This window comes from Copadichromis virginalis, linkage group LG3 (assembly GCF_057382275.1).
Source record: "Copadichromis virginalis isolate Kocher_CV1m ecotype Utaka linkage group LG3, C_Virginalis_male_GT1.1, whole genome shotgun sequence".
NCBI lineage: Eukaryota > Metazoa > Chordata > Actinopteri > Cichliformes > Cichlidae > Copadichromis > Copadichromis virginalis.
The window spans coordinates 7,293,779-7,307,369 of record NC_140620.1 but is presented as its reverse complement, the minus strand read 5'-3'; the positions used below and the strand labels follow the sequence as shown (position 1 = coordinate 7,307,369).

At 41.6% G+C, this 13,591-nt stretch overlaps 1 protein-coding gene and 1 pseudogene across 1 annotated transcript in view; one reads left to right on the top strand and one right to left on the bottom strand.

Moving 5' to 3' along the window:
- Positions 1-13,591, bottom strand: part of LOC146712518 (NACHT, LRR and PYD domains-containing protein 12-like) — a gene marked incomplete at its 5' end in the record, with an annotated part of 129,070 nt that overhangs the window by 69,578 nt on the left and 45,901 nt on the right. The window lies entirely within an intron of this gene.
- Positions 4,510-5,053, top strand: LOC146712519 (histone H1 pseudogene; annotated as a pseudogene).

Genomic DNA, 13,591 nt, shown 5'->3' with positions numbered 1-13,591 from the left:
TTTATAATTACTTTTTTACAGCTTCGCACTTTTACACAAGTTTTATCATCAGTGTCACAATGGCTGCTGCTAAAATTGAGTACAAGATATTTGTTGGCCTGATTAAAAGGTCTTGATGCGTGCTCAATCATCAGGGAAGTAAATCTCCAAAAGTTGATTCTGTTCTTCTGGACGTAGCGTTTTCAGTCAGAAAAATAGCCGACTGAAGGAACAATGGGCTGGGAGGTCAGTTCCTTAATCATGATTATGCAAATTCTCATGACCATTGATCAACAACCACTGATCAATGGTCTTGAGTACCATTCACAGAGAGTTGGAGAACGGCTGCAATCACAGCATTGTAAGATGGTGACAGATGTACCCTTAGGCCCCCTCCTTGATTCAGAGAGGGTCTTTCCCTTTTCACGTAAATGGCCTCCTTGACTCCGCCCTCAAACCAGCGTTCATTGCAGTTATTGTTGACAATCACATTGTATCGTGTAACCATCCAGCTCACATATTCAATGTAAATGATTTGTTGAACTCAAGACATGATGAATGTTCCTGCATTAAACCACATCCAGCCTAGTGTTCTCACTCTCCCTAAATGGATCTGTTACATTAGTGATATATGGGAGTTGTGTTTCAGTCTTTTCCACATGAGGACATTTACATTTAGTTTTTGCTTTACTGATGAGTGGCTGGTTAACCTGCAGTGGTTGAAGTATGTGTCGGTCGTCTGGAAGAGTAGGTGTAGAAGACGTCTTTAATGAATGTAATGCTCTGAAGGTGTCAGTGATTACTGTGAATTCATTATAAAAGTGGATTTCAGTGAATAAAGTGAATAAAGACAGGCCCTCATGGTGACGCTCAGGTGTCCATAAAGTGTAACAGGAGAGCTTTGTCATACTTTCAGATATTTTACATGAGCCAGTCTTTCAAAAATTACATAAATAAATAATTCATTCATTAATCCACAGGAAACACAATGCTCATATCTGAAAGTAAACTCTGATATATATCCCCGACTAGAGTTACTACTAAATAAAGGATCGCCCCAAAATGACTAAATATATAAAGACACTCTCCAGAAGAAGTTAAAGGGATTTTATTTATTGTACAAGCAATATCTTCATAAGAATTACAAATTCTGCAGACATATTACCTTCTTACTGAACCTGAACAACTCACACACAGACGTGTCTGCTGCTTATCTTTGTTCAAACATGATGTTTTATCTTCTCTTCAAAACACATTACTCATCTTTCTGGCATCGTGTTACATGAAAACACCTGCATTCTACCTGTGTCATTGTACCACAAAGACAATGATTGCAACACTGTGCTTGCAAAATAGAAGAAATAAGACGACCAGCAAATACATAAAAGATGGTAAAAGTGATTCCATCTTTGTGTCTCCTCCCATTGTTTCCCCAGTCTGTCTAGTTCCCATATTCCCAGGACACCGCTGGACAACAAGTGGGTATTCCAAGACTGAGAGACAGCCAGAGTTGGCGAAAGATCAGACATTCTCCACTTAAGTAGAAGTAAAAATACTATTGTTCCAGTGAAAGTTAAAGTACTGATTCAACTTCATTACTCAGCTAAAGCAAAAAAGTACAGGCTCGAAGCGCTTACAGAGAAAAGCATACAACAGAATACAACAGAATGCTGATGGCGGCAGTAACACACACTTGGAGGAGAGGCTCCAGCCGTCCATTCCAGCCCTATCCCTAACATTAACTCTAACCATAACTTTAACCTTAACCCTATCAGGTCTTGTTTTACAAAGCTGTCAATGGAAAATTGTATTTAGTAGTCAGTATAATCTTTTAGTGATATAAGTTTGCATATGGTAGAATACTGCATGTAGTTATTTGTATTAGGAAATATTCAACCATGTATACTTAGAGGCATATAATTAATTGTGTGTGATCTCTAACAGGCTGCAGGCTTGGGGTGCATCCCAGGAATGCACCCCCACGTCTGGGAGCATGAGAGCTCATACCTTGTTTTATTGTTTTACGGCAGGATTAACGTAGCTATGTCTGTTTTAGTTTAAGTGCTTCTTTACATATAGATGAACTGCTGGACTTGCTCACCATGTTATCTAGGGTGGGGGAGACTACCCCCTTTCCTGACCAAGGATGTACCTTTTGTGCTCTCATGACCCTTTGATCAGCAGGACACACACACACACACACACACACACACACACACACACACACACACACACACCCCTACTGAAGTATAAATAAAGATTGGGGCAGTTTCTTAGTGCGAGTCTCAGTCTGGAGGCTGCCCTTGCTAGCAAGAAGTTCTGTGTGTTTCTCTTCTCTGAGTCTTTACTGAAGAAGTGTTTTAGAATATTTTCCCTAACATTATTTGGTCCTTCGAGCCGGATCAGAAAATATCAGAATTGTCATCTGTGACTCTGTTCCAAGATCCAGCACTGATTCCTGACGCCGTGGGGAGCCAGCACCGAAGCCTGTGCACAGCCCTCTTGGACGAGGAGAGAGCCCCAGGACGTTAAATTCGGGTCTGGGCCGGTGTTATAATCTGGTCCACGGCGGTGGGATTCAGTCCAATGATCTGAATCGCCAGTGGGACGTCAGGGGTGAGAAACACTATTTCGGTATATAAGACGGCCGCAAAAGTTTAAAGAAATGTGATAAAAAAAAAGGGGGGTTTAAGTTCGCCAAAAGGAACTGTGTTTTGACCAGTTTTAGAGGTAGCTGAAATTATCTCGTGACAAATTAGCGCGCAAATGTTTATGTGTGTGTATGTGTCTGGAAGTAAGTTGATTTTACAGCACAATACGCTGCTGAACTACTTCCATTTTTTGTTTTCTTTGCTGAGGCTCACGTGCTGGTGACAAAGGAGAACTGTTGAGTTTCATCTCATAAAACTGATACCGCTTCACCGTTAGGGTGAAGTCGAAGGCCGTATCAGTAAACCACTCTGAAGTCAAGCGTGCCAGCGACGGCCCAGCAAAATCTTTGAAAATGGGTGATAAACAAGTAAAATTAACACCTGATGAGAAATGTCTAGAAAAACAGCAAGCCGGAGCAGGACTAATCCAAAAGAAAGAGAGAGGAATGCATCGTGGAAGAGCAAGAGGTAGAAGAAACAAAGTAGACAGTAACTCAGAATAGGATAGCAGCTCAGGTGAAGAGAGCAGTTCAGACTAGGAAGAACATAATAATCCCTCACCCAGCGAAAATTAGAGCTCACAGTAGTTTGAAGTAGTTTAAGAAAGGGTTGGAAACAGACCCGACTGAATAGATATAAATGCAAGAGGAATAAAGTAAAATAAACAAAAAGCTAAATTACAACTTAATTTTAATGCATTCAAACTAATAATAAAAAGGATAACAACCTATAAACTGGTATTAATAATGAAAGCAGATAATTCACACAAACAGAACTATGATAACTGTGATAACTGGAGTGTGCAGCGTTTCCGTGAGCAGTTTTCCTGCATCTTGACTTGTGTGTAGAGTGTTCATAACATCAGCATCATGTTTTTGTTTATTTGTTTTGTTGGGTTGAAAAATAGTTAAATAAACTGGTGATCATATTTATGGATCACCATGGTACATATCATCAGCCATGTGATTTATTTACGCAGATGAAAAAGTGAGTGTGAATGTGTCTGACGTCACAGTGTTTTTGTGCGCTGTGTAAGAGTGATTGCCTTTGATTGTGAGAGCGGTGATTCTGCAGGTCACCAGCTATTTAAAAAAATATATATATATATTAAAAAAAGAGTGAAAAAGAGACAAAATTTACATTGTAGATGAAAAATAATTATAGGAAAAAGGTTTTGTGTTGATCAGCCAAGAACAACTACAATATTATTTTCTGCTTTTAAGAAAGGACTGTTCACAAAAACAGAGAGAGAGAGAGAGATGTGTGTTGATTAAGCAGTGATGATAATAATGAAATGTCTTAGTTTGTCACTTTCAGGTGAAAAGCAGACCTGAATCAATTTTCCACATGCAGCGGTCGGAAGAAAGTCATAGTTTAACATCATTGGAAACATTCAGGCCAAGTTTCTGGCTGATTTATTTACAGCACCATGTGTCTCTCAAACTCACAAGCAGCTCTCACTCCTCCCTGAAGACAAGGAATGCAGCTCCAAAGAGCAATAATATGACAGATAAAGAGACAGCAGCAAAAGTCCTGAACAAAGAGTTCCAGCAAGCAGCAGCAGTGTGGACAAACAGCATCAGAGAAGAAAGCAAACCCATCTTCTGTCTGATTGGATGAATTCCACGGAGGGGCGAGCAAGATGGCGGCGTGAAGAGGAGTTTTTGTTCGAGCGCTTAGCACGAGACACTTATTTGACGTCTTTCTGGCTTTCGGGACTTTTTTTGGAGATCAGCGCGCTAAACCTGCTGGATCTGAGGCCAGGTTCTGCGGCGGCAGCATGTCGAAATGCTCAGAAAGGACTGAGTGACTCGGGCAAGCCACATGCGGCTAGCATGCTGGCTAGCGACCATAGCTACATGAAAGAAATGGACCCTTCATGATGCGCTCAACGTGCCAGCGCTGTGGTGGGAAAGGCTCCATCATAAACACGCCCTGCGCCCTGTGTAGAGGTTCAGGCCGAGAAGAAGAAGACGACGACGACTTCCAAGCCCAAGAAGGTCGGCCCCAGCGTGGGCGAGCTGATTGTGAAAGCCGTGGCCGCTTCCAAGGAGCGCAACGGCGTGTTCGCGGCCGCTCTCAAGAAGGCTCTGGCTGCCGGAGGCTACGATGTGAAAAAGAACAAGGCCCGTGTCAAGACCGCCATCAAGAGCCTGGTGTCGAAGGGCACTCTGGTGCAGACCAAGGGCACCGGGGCCTCCGGATCCTTTAAGATGAACAAGGTTACTGAGAGCAAAGCCAAGAAGCCCGCCGCGGCCAAAGCCAAGAAACCGGCAGCAGCTGCTAAGAAGTCGCCCAAGAAGGCAGCAGCAGCACTTCAGCCACTAGCACAAAGTCAACCGCATCAGAGGAGGGACAGGACAAAGCTGAAGGAGAAACTGCCTGCTATTGGACTATTGAAGTGGGAGAGGACAATAGAGTGAGAGTGGTGAGAACACAAATTTTGTTATTTAATGTGGGAAATAAAAATTTGGGGTAAAAAAACCTGGGAAAAGAAAACTGACTGCTTAAGTTGGAAAATTGTGAAGGGGTCTGAAACATTGCGAAAATAGAAACATACAAAATCACACACACAAGCAGAACATGCATTAACCCTACTAACACTTCCAAACACAAGAGAGCTTATGAAGATTAGACAACATCTTAAGCGTGAGTCTGTTTATCATCTTGTCCGAGTCACCCCGTGTGATGCAAAGACCAGTGGACTCATAGCACAGTATTTAAGAAATGATCAAATAGCAGAGAAATGTGTAGGAAAGGCAGCTTTAAGAACATGCTCTGCTGGATATGCAGCTCCACAGACATGCATTAAACCTGCCTAATAACACAAACACCCATGTAATGAAAATTAGCTTGTTATCTTTCATCAGTGTTAAAATAGTGTCAATTTAGCAGACACTTGTTATCAAATACTGAATTTATCCAATGCAAAAAATTGACTCTCTAGGTTGCAGGACAACAATTTAAACTTTTGTGGGGAAAAAGATTCTGGTTTGACCAACCAGTGATCAGACAATAAATTTAGTTGTTAATATAGTAAATTGGGAGAAGCTTCCTGCTTGATTGATGCAGCAAGTAATTTACTGTATGAGGGAAATTGTCTTTTGTGATACTATTTTGAACATGCTTTTCTGTCGTCCTGTCAACTTAGTGGGTTAATAGCTGATATGCAAATTAGTTGATCGGTTTAAGATTAATGAAAGGTGACTGAATTTTAGCACGAGTGAATGGGATGTGTTGGAGTTGTTGTGTGTTGAGTGGGGACTCAAAAACACTTGAGTTTCCTGCTTTGATGTGTGAGTGAATCCTGTATTTAGATACACAACTCTGAATACGTCAGAACAAACTTTTTTTGTGAAGTGCATGACAGCATGTCACATGTTTTATGATGAAGGGAACAGGAAAACTGAATAAAATAGATCTGTGGCCTAAATGAGTGAAGAGCACAGACCTGGTGTTTAAACTCATAGCTAATAAGACATTAGGCTTATGTGTGTGTTGTGCAGCTGATGGTTGGTTTGGAGTGAATCTAGCTGATGATTTTTCTTTTGTTGTGAAGTTGAGCCTGCCAATTAGTATGATGGTATGATGTACCATGCTAATGGTGATTTACCCTCCTGAGATGAGGAGCTTGTGTCATGACTATAACAAGGCCTTTTTATTTTGATACTTTCACAGTGCACTGAAAGTTTGGTTTGATAACCTCTGTTATTTTTCATTTTTCATTTTTGAACAAGCACTGATTTTTGCTTGTGAATTTCTTTTCTTTGAGCAGATCTGCAAGTCAGGAATTAAAAGCGTTACACGTCGTCAAGAAAATTGTTGCAAGTGAGTTTCTCCACATTTAAAATGGGCTCAGGAGAAAGCCACTTATTTGGGACAATTAGGAAATGAGAGTCCCCCCCCCCCGAAAAGGATTCAACGAGGAAATCCAGTCTAAATTATTTTTCTTTTTGAAATAACGTCGTTTTGCTGAGCGTGGAAACGAATGCGATGATAATTTCCACAATTAGCAAAAGAAGGAACCACTGAGTGAATGAGTAAGAATTTTAAAATAACTGACTGACTAACTGAACATGATTGTGTGAAGTTAACCCCCACCTGACAAAGATGCAGATGAACCCATGTGTTTCCTTTTACAGGAGCAGAAAGATGACAGCAACACTCGAGGTTGCATGATGATTTAACCTTTTAAATGCCATTTTCTGTGTCTGTGCATTTATCAGGTGTGTTATTCATAGGCTTGTGTTGCTCACAGAGATAACTGTGACAAAGTATGCATACGCCTGCGCAAGCGCTAATATTTGCATTTTCTTTTCTTACAGCATGCCAGTTCTTCATGTGAATTGATGATGCGATTTATACCAGGACAACTGGTTGATGTTTTTTCCTACTACAGGATTTCTGGGTTTATGTGTGAGGAAAACTGTGTTTATAGGTTATGAGTGGTGATGCTGTTACACTGTGTTTTTGGGAAAATGTGAAGGTTACTTTGATGATGTGAATAACACGTGTGAAATTTCCTGTGTTAAAAACTAGTGTCACTTCTTTCCATAGTTATGGATGGTTGGCTTTATGGTGTTTTTATTGCACCTCTGGAACCTGTTGACCTGTGTCTGACCTCCGTCTGACCACAGTCAATGTGTATTGCTAATGTTTGTTTTTCTATGACTGCGTGTAGAGGATTCGGCAGAAGCGGACAAGTGACATGAGAAAAACAAATAAGAGATACAGTGTTTCTGGGATAGTTTGATATGGGCTCATTAGCTGGCCACTTTTGAGCCCATAGTAATATATAAGTGGAGTGACTTTGCTTAAGAGCAGTCACCGATTACATTAATGTTGCCTGAGTACATGGGATGATCCATGTCTGAGGCGACTTATGAAAATAATTGTAGTTTACTGATTTGAGAAAACCTGCACATGACACTTGTCTTGCTGATGTTGAATGCTTCTTGTTCTTATGATACAATTGTTTACAGGTATGAAGTTTGATTTTATTTCCAGATTTTGCTTTCCAGGCCATGATGGTGTGTATGCAGGCTCCTGGGAGAGCCCGGTGTTAAGCAAACTTAATATGCAAAACACACTAACATTTTTATTGCAGGATTATAGGTCCAGGGTGGTGCTGCTCCAGGGGAGGAGATGCCCTGATGTTGCCTGGGATATGATCTAGCTAATCTTTTTCTTTAAGACAGGAATCTGATTTTAATGAGTTGACTCATGGGAGTGTCCATGTGTCAAGAGAGGGGATCCAGGATTAATATGAAACAATAAATTAACATAAAATTTAACATAAAATTAACAGTTTATTTACAAGTATTAAACCTATGCAAGTGATGCATCCATGTTCAGATGAGGCTTTGATGGCCTATAAGTGAAGTTCACTGAACTAAAAGAGCGTGGTTTGATGATTGTTGACATGCTCTCCAAATAGAAGTTTTTCCTCCTAGCAAGAAAATACAGGTGCAGCAGTAATCTCCTAAGAAATCTTCAGAGGCCCAGTGAGAAGCAAGGACCACGAAACTGCGTTGGAATGAGAGCTGTGCCAAGGGAGATTTCCAGAGGCCAACAGAGGAGATTGTGGACAACAGACGGGCACCTGAAGGATGAGGGGAGCGTGCCAAGCTCCATCGACAGCGCAGAGGGAGTCTAAGGATGACATCATGATTCTGTGAAAGCACAGGAACCAGAAGCTATGGTGGTGATGACAGCAGTTTCCATGAACATCACCTAATGCTGTGTCACTATACTATGAATACGCTGGCACATTGAAGACTGCTGGGATCATAATGCCAGTAAGATAATTGGACCCTGCACCCTTTCCACAGAGGTTTTTCTGCAGAGAACGGACAGTAGAAGAGTCATAAGTATTCCTACCACAGGATAACGGCCTGAAGTGAGGTGATGGGGGTTGATAGAGGCCATTTCAAGTGCTTCTGACCACTCCAACTGCCTGCAAAATAGCGGAGAGACCCTCCTGGATTTATCAGAGCCACTGCGAAAAGGTCGAGATCCCAGGAAACCCCGGCACCCTCAAGACAGCACAATAGAGAAATCTCACACTTGGTTGTTTCAGTGGTGAGGGGGGAGTGCTGATTGAGCCCCCGTAGGGTAAGCTCGCACTTCAACCTCCAGCCTCTGATCAACTCTAGGGCAACCAAGTGCGAGGCGTGACGGACCTGTGTGCAACCAAGGTGGACCCTCTTGGTTACCTTGACTACGACACTCACTTTTACAGGACCCCAGCTGGTGCCGGAAACAGCTGAACCAGGAGGAAGGCAGAGAAGATGGACACACGACAACTCTCACCTAAGGGATATGACGCAAGACCACATTCCTCCGTGGATGAACAATGCCTGGTACCGTTATATCCACGACAGAACAAAAGCAGAATCGGCAAATACAGACTATTATGTCTGTTCCCATCTACCCAGCACGGCAACATACCCCACACTATATGTGTTCCTGGACCAACTCCCAGGGAAGAATTACTCTATGATACTAGCAGAGAAAGGGGACTTTGTGTCCTCTTCAACAACACATTCTGCATTTACATAAAGAAGACGCACATTCATCAAATATGACTGACGCCCTGAATGTTTGGAGACAGATCCAGCAGGCCCAAAATCAGGACTATGTAAGTGATACAAGTGACTGGTTTTCTTGGCTATACACTGGCTCCTGGTTACAGGTGCTAAAAAGACTACTCATCGGAGTTGGGATATTTTTACTTTTATTTTGTGTCTTTGTAACGTGTATATTGCCATGTATAAAACTCATGATTAACCACGTAATATTTTCTACTGTTGCTGCATAAATAGCCATGACAAGTGATGATGATGATAATGACCCCGACCTGTTGGAACATGAAGACTTTGTGTGATTAATGACGATGTGATAGAAAATGTACAACAGGATGTTACAAACTGGTATCTCACTTAAAGTTTTACTGACAACAGGAGGGAATGTCAATGGAAAATTGTATTTAGTAGTCAGTATAATCTTTTAGTGATATAAGTTTGCATATGGTAGAATACTGCATGTAGTTATTTGTATTAGGAAATATTCAACCATGTATACTTAGAGGCATATAATTAATTGTGTGTGATCTCTAACAGGCTGCAGGCTTGGGGTGCATCCCAGGAATGCACCCCCACGTCTGGGAGCATGAGAGCTCATACCTTGTTTTATTGTTTTACGGAAGGATTAACGTAGCTATGTCTGTTTTAGTTTAAGTGCTTCTTTACATATAGATGAACTGCTGGACTTGCTCACCATGTTATCTAGGGTGGGGGAGACTACCCCCTTTCCTGACCAAGGATGTACCTTTTGTGCTCTCATGACCCTTTGATCAGCAGGACACACACACACACACACACACACACACACACACACACACACACACACACACACACACACCTACTGAAGTATAAATAAAGATTGGGGCAGTTTCTTAGTGCGAGTCTCAGTCTGGAGGCTGCCCTTGCTAGCAAGAAGTTCTGTGTGTTTCTCTTCTCTGAGTCTTTACTGAAGAAGTGTTTTAGAATATTTTCCCTAACAAAAGCGATTCATGATTAGAACAAAAAACACATTTACACATACCGATGATTTGTCACATAGCATCGTTACCTGTTGGGATGAGAACGTGTTGTTTCCAGAGCACCACAAATTGGGGTGTCTGTAGCTCAGGTAGAGCAGGAAACCTACTAATCAGAAAGTTGCTGGTTCAATCCCCGCCTGCTCCAGCCTGCATGCCAAATATCCTTGGGCAAGATGCTAACCCCAAGTTGCTCTCCGATGCATCCATCGGGAGGATGAATGCGTATTAATGTTAGATAGAAAGCACTTACAGAGAAAAAGCATAGAAAAAAGTGAGTGCATGAATGAGGCAAGTTGTAGAGAGTAGAAAAGTTTTATACAAGAACCAGTTCATTTACCGTTATATTTTAGTTTCATTTTCAGTTCTGTACTTTTTACATGTAATATTGATTCATTAGATTGACTACATGTATTAGACCTAACTTGCGGACAGCAAATTTAAACAACCGTAATAATTTATTTTCAGCGTCTGAAATATTTATTTAGTTTGTTTTTTGTTTTCTTTTTGGCTTCTGATATTAGTCAACTACTATTTGTCAATGTTGAACTAATAATGAATCTAAGAAAAGGTATTTGTCATGGTTGGCCAGCGTCAACCGTGGGGATGTGAGGAAGGAGGAGCCAGGCACGGAGCTCTGAATGCAAGCAGTGCGTTTATTTACAGTGAATGGAAAATAACAATAAATCCGCAGTGCGTTCCCAACTCCCGTGAAATGTCCTCTTCCCAGTGCTAGTGTTCCTTGTCTCCGCTCCTCAGTGTCTGAGCACCCCGTGCTCGCTGCCCTCTCGTCTCCACGCTTCTCCTGGGGAGATAACAAACAGGCAGCCGTAAGACACATACAATGCGGCAGACTATCCGTACTGACTGGCCGAGAGACTAACGTGAAGTCACGCAATGATCCAGCGTCAGAGAGAGCGCCACCGCATTCTTAAGTAGCTCCTCTGACAAGGCTTGATCAGCTGTGTGATGGTCTTCAAGTGTGGCCAACCACCTGGCAGGGCCACACCCACCAGGCCTGAAGGTGCCTGTAAACAGGTGCTCTCAGAAACTCCGGCATCCACACACAAACACAGATATACCTGCAAGCAGGGAGAACGAGGGACAGAAACACACATGTCCATAACTGCTGGGTCGTTTAGACTCCTGAGCTGTGCACGAGAGGTCGAACACCCACTGGAAGGCCGGGCACTCGTTTTCAACCGTAATATACCTGATGTGCTCAGGTAACCTGTAGCGCCATGAAACCTCTGTCACACCAGGGTGCATAAAAAATGATGCTTTAAGAGACTGATGGGATCGGGCAGCAGGGAAAACATCCACAAAATGCTACTTTCAGTTTGACTCCCTAAGACTACCTAAACTAAGTAGAGTCATTACATGCTTGTTAAAAGCAAACTCTCATATAGTTTTTAATGTGCTTCTTTCATTACAATGACTAGATAAAGAATGTGGCCCTGTCTCTATTTAACACTGGCTACCCCAAAATGTTTCCAAACCTACAACCGTAACTTTCACTGAGAGATTTTTAGATACGGTTATTGAAGCTGTGGGGTTAATTTTTTAAGTAACATGAGAGAGAGGCAGCAGCATACACACAGAGCATCAGTGATAGAAAGCTAGGCTAACATAGGGTAGCTACCTGTTCAAGGAGAAACATGTATAGGCCCATCTCAAGTGCCAGTGAACATCTAAATGATTCAGGGAAGACTTTGGAGAAAGTGCTGTGGGGAGATGAAACGAAATTCCAATTATGTGGCTTTAACTGACCTTTTGAAATAGGAGTGTGATGCAAAAATGCTTAACATTGTCCACCCCAGCTGTGAAACTCAGAAACCAGTCTTACTTGTTATCATCTATCGTCCACCTGGGCCTTACACAGAGTTTCTGTCTGATTTCTCAGACTTTATATCTAATTTAGTTCTGAGCTCAGATAAAATAATTATTGTGGGTGACTTTAACATCCATGTAGATGCTAAAAATGACAGCCTCAACATGGCATTTAATCTGTTATTAGACTCAATTGGTTTCTCTCAAAATGTAAAAAAACCCACCCACCACTTTAATCACACTCTAGATCTTGTTTTAACATATGGCATAGAAACTGAACATTTAACAGTGTTTCCTGAAAACCCTCTCCTGTCTGATCATTTCCTGATAACATTTACTTTTATAATAATTGATTACACAGCGGTGAAGAGTAGACTTTATCACAGTAGATGTCTTTCTGAAAGTGCTGTAACTAAGTTTAAGAATATAATCCACCCACTGTTATCATCTCCAATGCCCTGTACCAACAGAGAGCAGAGCAGCTATCTGAACGCTACCCCAACAGAGGTCGATTATCTTGTTAATAATTTCACCTCCTCACTACGTACGACTCTGGATACTGTAGCTCCTGTGAAAACTAAGGTCTCTAATCAGAAGTACCTGACTCCGTGGTATAATTCTCAAACACGTACCCTAAAGCAGATGACTCGTAATCTGGAGAGGAAATGGCGTGTCACAAATCTAGAGGATCATCATTTAGCCTGGAGAAATAGTTTGCTGCTTTATAAGAAAGCCCTCCGCAAAGCCAGAACATCTTACTATTCATCACTGATTGAAGAAAATAAGAACAACCCCAGGTTTCTCTTCAGCACTGTAGCCAGGCTGACAAAAAGTCAGAGCTCTTTCGAGCCAACCATCCCTTTAACGTTAACTAGTAATGACTTCATGAACTTTTTCACAAATAAAATTTGTATCATTAGAGAAAAAATTACCAATAATCATCCCACAGATGTAATATTATCTACAGCTACTCTTAGTACCATTGATGTTAAGTTAGTCTCTTTTTCTCCAATTGATCTTTCTGAGTTAACTTCAATAATTACTTCCTCCAAACCATCAACCTGTCTTTTAGACCCCATTCCTACAAAACTGCTCAAAGAAGTCCTGCCATTAATTAATTCTTCGATCTTAAATATGATCAACCTATCTCTAATAATCGGCTATGTACCACAGGCCTTCAAGCTGGCTGTAGTTAAACCTTTACTCAAAAAACCATCTCTAGACCCAGCAGTCTTAGCTAATTATAGGCCAATCTCCAACCTTCCTTTCATATCAAAAATCCTTGAAAGAGTAATTGTCAAACAGCTAACAGATCATCTGCAGAGGAATGGCTTATTTGAAGAGTTTCAGTCAGGTTTCAGAGCTCAGCACAGCACAGAAACAGCTTTAGTGAAGGTTACAAATGATCTTCGTATGGCCTCTGACAGTGGACTCATCTCTGTGCTTGTCCTGCTAGACCTCAGTGCAGCGTTCGATACTGTTGACCATAATATCCTATTAGAGCGATTAGAACATGCTGTAGGTATTACAG